This window comes from Lissotriton helveticus, chromosome 4_1 (genome assembly GCF_964261635.1).
Source record: "Lissotriton helveticus chromosome 4_1, aLisHel1.1, whole genome shotgun sequence".
Classification (NCBI taxonomy): Eukaryota; Metazoa; Chordata; class Amphibia; order Caudata; family Salamandridae; genus Lissotriton; species Lissotriton helveticus.
In genome coordinates, this window is record NC_136063.1 from 475,510,176 (window position 1) to 475,518,115 (window position 7,940).

Consider the following 7,940-nt stretch of genomic DNA (forward strand, 5'->3'; position numbering starts at 1 on the left):
CTCCAATACATCTTCCTTCAACTTGGATTCCAGCAGAAGGTCAAGTCAACCACCTCACTCATCTTTTTACGTCTGGCCAATGCCAATGGATTATACCTTGAATTATCAAGAGACCGCTATACAGTATTCGAAATGTACCGACACGACACTGCACCTTAAAATTGGCAACCACATTTCACCGGCTCGGAAGGTCTGCACTTTGTGCCTGTTGCCAGAAGACATACTTTCAGAGTACTGTGTGTAACTCACAATGTAATAAACAAAAAAGAACCAATATTTTTACAGACCAAATTCAAGAATTACACCTACAAGGAGGCATTAGCATTGGATTGGCGATAAAACTATATATTCAGCCATGTAAGCATAAAACTGTTCGTGTGTAACTCTTCTCCATCCAAATTTCCAAACTATGGCATACACTCCCAGAAAAGATACAGGCTGCCATAAATCACCTGGGGCCTTATGTATGGGACCTTGTAACACTTTTGCGCTGTCGTATCACTTTTTGTGATGCACAGTGTAAAAAATGTGCCACGTTGCATCCTATTTACAATGTGACTCATCTAAGCAGATGTGTTACTTTGTAAAGCCCTGCTCTACATTATACCTGCATCAGGTATAATGTGTGCAGGGTGGGCGTTCCCCCATAAAAAGATGCGTAGAAGTGGCGCAGATTTCCCTGCGCCACTTCTAGGATGCCACTGCATCAAAACCTTACACCTGCCTCACAGCAGGCATAAGACTGACGCAGGTGTGCCCCATGTGAAAGGACACATTGCTGGAGTTGCGTCTGATTTCAGACAAACCCCAGCAATGTATCACTTTTGCACCTGCAGATACGTCAGTAATACTGACGTATTTAACTCCTTGCGACATGGAGCGCCATACATTAAATATGTTGCATCTACCATGTCGCAAGGAGGGTGCAGTGAAAACTGTTGCGTCGCTGTTTTGTTGAAGCAATGCAACAGTTTTCGTAAATGAGGCCCCTGGAGTTTAGAGAGATGCTGAAAAGGTGTCTAATTCCCTCTTGAGTCTCAAATGATAAAATAGAGTAAGGAACTCACTTTCAAGAGTAATTAAGTACTTTGAGGTAGGGGCGTGGCTTGGCCGAGCAGCGGAATAACCGCGTTGTAGAGCGGGTCCGCCAGCTGAGTGAATCAATTTGCCACTTATCCGCACATAACACGACCAAGAGTGATCCATGAGCAGGATACCATCAGAAAACCTGCCCGGCAGCCGGAGGAGACCCAACTGCGTGGACTAATTACAGTAAGGAGACGGAGAGATTCACGCGTCTCTGTGGGGCCTGGATGTGCAGCAGATCAGAGAAGCAGGGGATTGGATTTGAGCGCCACCCGTGCAGAGGGAAGATAGCGCGCTCGGATTAGGAAAAGACGAAGTGCGGGGGGACGCATGCAGTCAGCAAAACAGTGAGGAGGGTCCGGAGGCTGGGGAGATTGCCAGCGCTGCCCGGAGAGAGGCCGGGAACTTGTTAGCAGCACTGGCTGGGGAGATCGCTATTGGAGCCGCATGACGGAGACCAGAGGTTATTAACTGTACCTGGCGAGACGGCAGAGAACTGCGGGAGCATGCGATTGAGTCGGAGAGGAGCAGCGCGGGCTGAGTCTGGGGGGAGCTGTCTGCGGTAGGCGATTTCCCCCCCCCCCCCCCCCCACCCCGCACGACTCAGCCGGCTGAAATTAACACCGGTGCCGTACTGGAGTATGTGACACCATTTTGAAGACTCCCGAGGAGATTGGAAGTGATGGTGCCTCCCCCCACCAGTAAATGGCGGACAGAGTTTCCCACTAGGAGTGCAAAGTAAGTGGAAGAGTCAGAAGGACACGCACTAAGAGGAGGTGACAGAGCCAGGAAACTGGGAGATAGCGCGAGGAGACACTCAGGAAGAAGAGTGAGAGAGACAGGATAGATGGAATCTGTGATGGGAAACATTGGCTGATTTAGATTGAGAATTAGGAGATTATGTAATAAGCTGTGGATTCGCCCGCATTGTGAACTAGACGGATTTGGCAGGCACGCGCTCACCTTGCAATGGTGGCTATGGAACTAAAGCGGCAGCACGGTGCACAGTGTGCAGGTAGAGGACTGGTGGAACGACGCTGAGTGGCGGGCTGATTGGCTGGAGCGGCGCACTGAGGTAAAACAGTTGCCCAGATCGCGACGCTTTGCTACGCACGTTTATTCTTTGTGAGCCCTCATATAGAGACAGTGATGGGAAGCTGCGCTTAGCAGATGATACATGTGATAAAGCTGCTGGGACGGCGGACACTTTCAGAAGAGGCACTCCACAGGTACAAGACTTGGAAAATCGGTGTGCAGTGGGTAGTCCCCTGCAACATGCCAAGGTCGGAGCCCACGAAGTAGCATTTGCATTAGGCCATTGTACAAAGTAGTATTTTTGGCGGTGCTTGGACAGCAAGGTGTTGAAGGATCAAGATGGGGAAGCCTGACACTAGGCACCCAAAGATAACCTTTGACAAAAAGAATGCTAAGGGACCAGACACTAGCCACCAAGATCAGGCTGAAGACCAGATGACGCAACAACCACCAGCTGACGACATCTGTGAAATGTTTCGAAACCCTAAATCTAGTCTCCAGGGCCTTGATACCAAGATGGACTCATTGGCAGAGAGGATGGACAGGATCACGCAACGAATGGACAAGCAGGAGGGCCGAGTGAGCGTATTGGAAACAAGGATCATTGAAATGGAAGAGGGTCATACGGAAATGGACAAGAAGATTCGCAGCATGGATGGGGTCCTATATGAGATACAGAAGAAAAATGAGGAATTGGAAGCCAGATCTAGGCGCAATAACGTATGCATCACGGCCATAGCAGAATCCACAGATATTCAGAACGTGGAGCGATATATCGAGACGATGATGAAAGACCTATTTGGTCAAGATCTATCAGCCATGTTTCTTATCGAAAGAGCACATCGTACGCTGGGGCCGAGACCAAGACCTGGAGCACCAGCAAGACCCATCTTGGCATGAGTACTGAACTACAGAGATCGGGACACCATTTTGCGAAAGGCAAGGGAAAGAGGCGAAATACAGTACCATGGCAACAACATAGCGATGTACCCAGATTTTACACTACAGATTCAGGCAGCGAGGAGGGAATTTCTGTCGGCCAAGAAGATCTTCCAACAAATTGGTGCCAAATATTCTTTAATCTACCCTGCAAAACTAAGAGTCCATGGGCCTCGAAAACCCACCATTTTTACGGATGCAAAAGCTGCGTTAACGTACGCTAAGCAAATGGCGAAAGACCAAAAACAACGGGATGGGACCAGCAACCTGCAGACTGAGAATAACCTGAGCGACAATGACTGAGCGATGGACGACGGGCGAAGATCACGTAGATAAGTACTGTGACCTGGACGTTGGGACACTATGTTGGGCAGCGCCCGGGTGGTTAGGGTTATGGTAGACTTTTACTTGTACATATTGGAGGGCGGCTGGGGTGTTGTCGCACACTATATGTTTTTAGACGGATGAACATTGTGGCATACAACAGTATACATCCTAGGTTCAGGGATGTGTGTTTATACTCGGCCACCCTGTCACAAGCACAGGGGAGTATTGCTGGCCAACTCATACACCCCATTGGGATGATTCCCATGTGTGCACTACTGTGGACCATTTGTTTACAGTTGTGGGAGATGGGGGAGGGTAGTACACAACCTGTTTGGGGGGTAGGTGTGGGTGGGGAGGACACGGTGGTAATGTTTATTTGTTTTTCCTGCCTAGTCAAGGACCACTGTCAATGGATCACCTTTGTATAGTGCACAACGCCTGTTGTTTATTTGCTGATATTATATATTAGGTATGTCGGTGTTAAAATGTCTGTCCTGGAATGTGAGAGGTCTGAACGACCGTAGAAAAATCAGGCTGGTTCACTCCTACCTCGCGAGACACGCAATAGACATATGTTTCCTGCAGGAGACCCACTTAACGACTGCAGTCGCTACCACACTCAAGCACACGAGGTGGGGGGAGGTGGTGGAAGCTGGATTCTCCAACTACTTAAGGGGGGTGGCGATATAGATTCATAGAGGGCTACAATGGCGAACACATCGCACGTGTGTAGATAGAGAGGGAAGATATATTTTGCCACAAGGTACACTTTATAACACCCCAGTAGTGATCATAAATACTTATGGGCCGAACACTGACGATCCCCTCTTCTACCACAACTTAGGGCAGAAGATTAGGATTTTAGGCGACACAGCGATACTATGGGGGCATTACTTTAATCTCGTACTGTTGTCAGAGGCGGACGGGCAGGGAGTGATGCGGGAATACCACCTGAAAGCGACAGAAGTCCTGCTGGGACTTATTGAAGAACACTGCTTGGTCGACACCTGGAGACAATTACACCCAACAGATAGAGAAGACACAAGCATGACGTATCATCGCAATGCTTGGTCCAGACTTGATTATTGGCTCGTATCAAAAGATATCCATGCATGGGTAACGGATGCTACACACTGCCCCCGCACCTTGTCTGACCATGCGCCCACACTGATAACATTGCAAGTCCCACCACCATATTGCCAACCCTTTAGCTGGCGTTTCCCCTCAGGAGCGCTCCTTGATCAGGTTTTTCGCGAGGAGCTACGAGAAAAGATTAATGAATATTTCACATTGAATGAAGGGACGGTAGACTTTCCGGGCACTCTCTGGGAGGCGCTTAAGGTGGTTATCAGGGGGAATTGTATGGCACTGAAAACTGGGGTACTCCGGGATATACGCAACACACTACATAGGCTTGAGCGCAAAATAGGTGAAGCAGAACATGCAGTTCAACGGGCCCGATCTCCTAATGCCCTAGCTCAACTGAGAGCAAAATTAACGGAGTATTAAGCAGAGGCAGAACGAGAAACGGTATGCATGTGTAAATCTACAAAAGCAAGGAGGTATGGGGAGGGAGAGAGAGCAGGGAAGAATTTAGCTGGCTTGCTTAGTGCCCCAAGAAGAGCTAATTATATCGCTGAATTGCGGACGGAGAGTGGTGAGACAGTCAGAACACTCAGTGACATAACGCTTACAATGACCCACTCTTACAAACAATTGTACACTTCACAGACTAATCCCGCCCAATCCACCATCGTAGATTATCTAGATACAATGGCGTTAGCATGGTTTAAGGGGGGGGCTCGAGAATATATGGATTTACCAATCACGGTTAAATATATGAGACAGGTGATTAGTGGAGTGCCGGCAGACAAGTCCCCAGGGGCAGACGGACTGACAGTGGCGTTTTATAAAGAATACGCAGATGTGCTGGCACCATATCTATGGCGAGTTTATGTGGAGGCAATGGAAACGGGCGTGCTGACACCCACTCTTAGGGAAGCCACAATAATGACACTATTAAAACCTGACAAAGACCCAACTAGACCGGACTCTTATAGGCCATTGCCTCTAAGTAACCTAGATGCTAAAATATACGCCAAATACTAGCAAACAGACTGCAGCCGATGCTGCTGCAAATTGGGCTGCCAGACCAATCTGGGTTTATCCCAGGCCGGTCAACGGCGCATAATCTACGAACTATATTTGGAATATTGAATTATCTGGCCCCTCACGTGCAGGCAGTTGCGGCCTTACTGGACACTACAAAAGCGTTCGATTCACTGGAGTGGAAATATTTATTCACTCTGTTGCCCCAGTTGGGGTTCAGCTCTATGTTTGTGAATTAAATACAGTTAGTCTACCACAACCCAATGGCACGAGTAAAGGTAAACGGGCGGATGTCGGAACCGTTTGGTATTACGAGAGGGACACAACAGGGGTGCCCACTCACGCCGCTGTTATTTGCCATCGCAACTGAACCTCTGGCAGCCAGACTCCGCCAACATCACCCCCGAAGGAGCATAGATTTTACGTTTTGGGGACTACTGATATCTACGTACGCGGACGACATGACGATTTATCTGGTAAACCCCAGTGAAAACTTTGATGTAATCATGAGAGAACTGGTGCGCTTCGGAGGCTTAACAGGGATACGGATAAACTGGGAGAAGTCGGTAATGCTACCACTCAGATGGCTGCACCATGTGAGATGGAATTTCCCATTCAATGGGCGGACAGCCCAACGCGCTACCTCGGCATATGGATAAGTAGATCCATACAAGATATATGGCTGGCTAACTATGGGCTTCCAGTCACCCAGCGCTGTGCTTTTAAACTGGGTGTATGATATTCAAGTCTTTGCACTGTAAAAGTCCCAAATTCATCGACCTATTAATTACCAGATACATACCTCCCCGCAACCTACGCTCACTCCATCAGGGCCTCCTTCAGATGCCTTCCTTTAAACTCAAGCGCGCTGGAGGTCGCAGGTTTGCAACACTCGCTCCCCGCTTATGGAATACCTTCCCTCTGGAGATTCGGAACTGCCAAGACCTTCTTTCTTTCCGGAAAGCCTTGAAGACCTGGCTCTTCAGACAAACACTGCAATAAACCCTCAGTCCTCATCATCTATATTTATGTCACTGTTGATGCTAGCGCCAAGAAACCAATCGGTGATAGTGCGCTCAATAAATATTTTCATAACATAACATATGGGAGGGTGATGGATTGGATCGAAAGTAAGATCCGATGTTGGAAGGGACTTCCGCTGTCACTAACGGTAATGCTATAACGAAAATGGCGATACTCCCCAAACTCCTATATCTCTTCGTAAATATAACGATGCCACTGAACACGCATTTTTTAAAACTACTGCGTACCAATATAATCGAATGACATGAGCGGGTAGACATGGAACCTGTTGACACTGCCATTTGCTCGGGGGGGCTCGCGGCCCCGGATTTTGAGCTCTACGCATATAGCGTGCAGGCGCAATACTTACATTTCTGGCACCACCCTACCCCATACCAACCACATGTGGCAATAGAGATTGACAGAGTTGCGCCTGCCCTGCTAAATACGGCACTATACCAGCCATATAAGACACCCCAAGATTAAATCAACACGGTGGAAACAACGAGATGTGCCTGGAGAAATATAGCAAAAAGGGCAGGTCACAGCGAACTGTACGCACCCACAATGCTGTTGGGAGGGAATCCACTTCTAGCACCGCTGACAGACTGCGCCACAACACTGAGAGCTAAGGCCCATGACCTGACGAAGGGAGGGGACCTATATCCAGGAGATACATTTATTACTCTCCAACAGATGTGCAAACAACAGACACCATCAGCATCCGACATGCTGCTATATTACCAACTCAGGGCTGCAGACAGGGCTAGATGTGATAACTTTCCGCAGGTACCCTCTACTTTGGCAGAACTTGAAGATGTATTGTCGAATGCATCTGCTTGCAAATTGATCACCCGTATATATAGTATTACACAGAACTCGTCCCCCAGTATGACGAGCACATCCAAAACACAGTGGGAGGCAGAAATGGGTGACACTATAACCGATAAACAGTGGCAATTCTGTTGCTCACAGCAAGAACATTTATCTCCGAATTATAGGCTGCGGCTTATACACTTCAAGTTCTTATACAGGGTACATAGAACACCGTTACAATTGCATCGTATGGGTTTACAACCGGACACAAGCTGTTGGCGATGTAGATCGCAAGAGGCAACATTTCTGCACCTTGCCTGGACTTGCGGGTTGATTGCGCACTATTGGGAGGAAGTGGGCAGGCACATTGGTGATATTACTGTGATACAAATACACCTCACACCATTGATAGCATTAATGGGATTTGTATTGAAGATACCGAAAAGCGCGCACAAATTAACAGCGATGTTGCTACTTTTGGCAAAGCGACAGGTAGCTATGCATTGGAAGAAGCAACGGCCCCTACGATAGCGGGTTGGCTGCACGCAGCCACGTACTGCAGAGATCAACTGACAAGCTATTGGGAACTAACGCCAACTAGATCT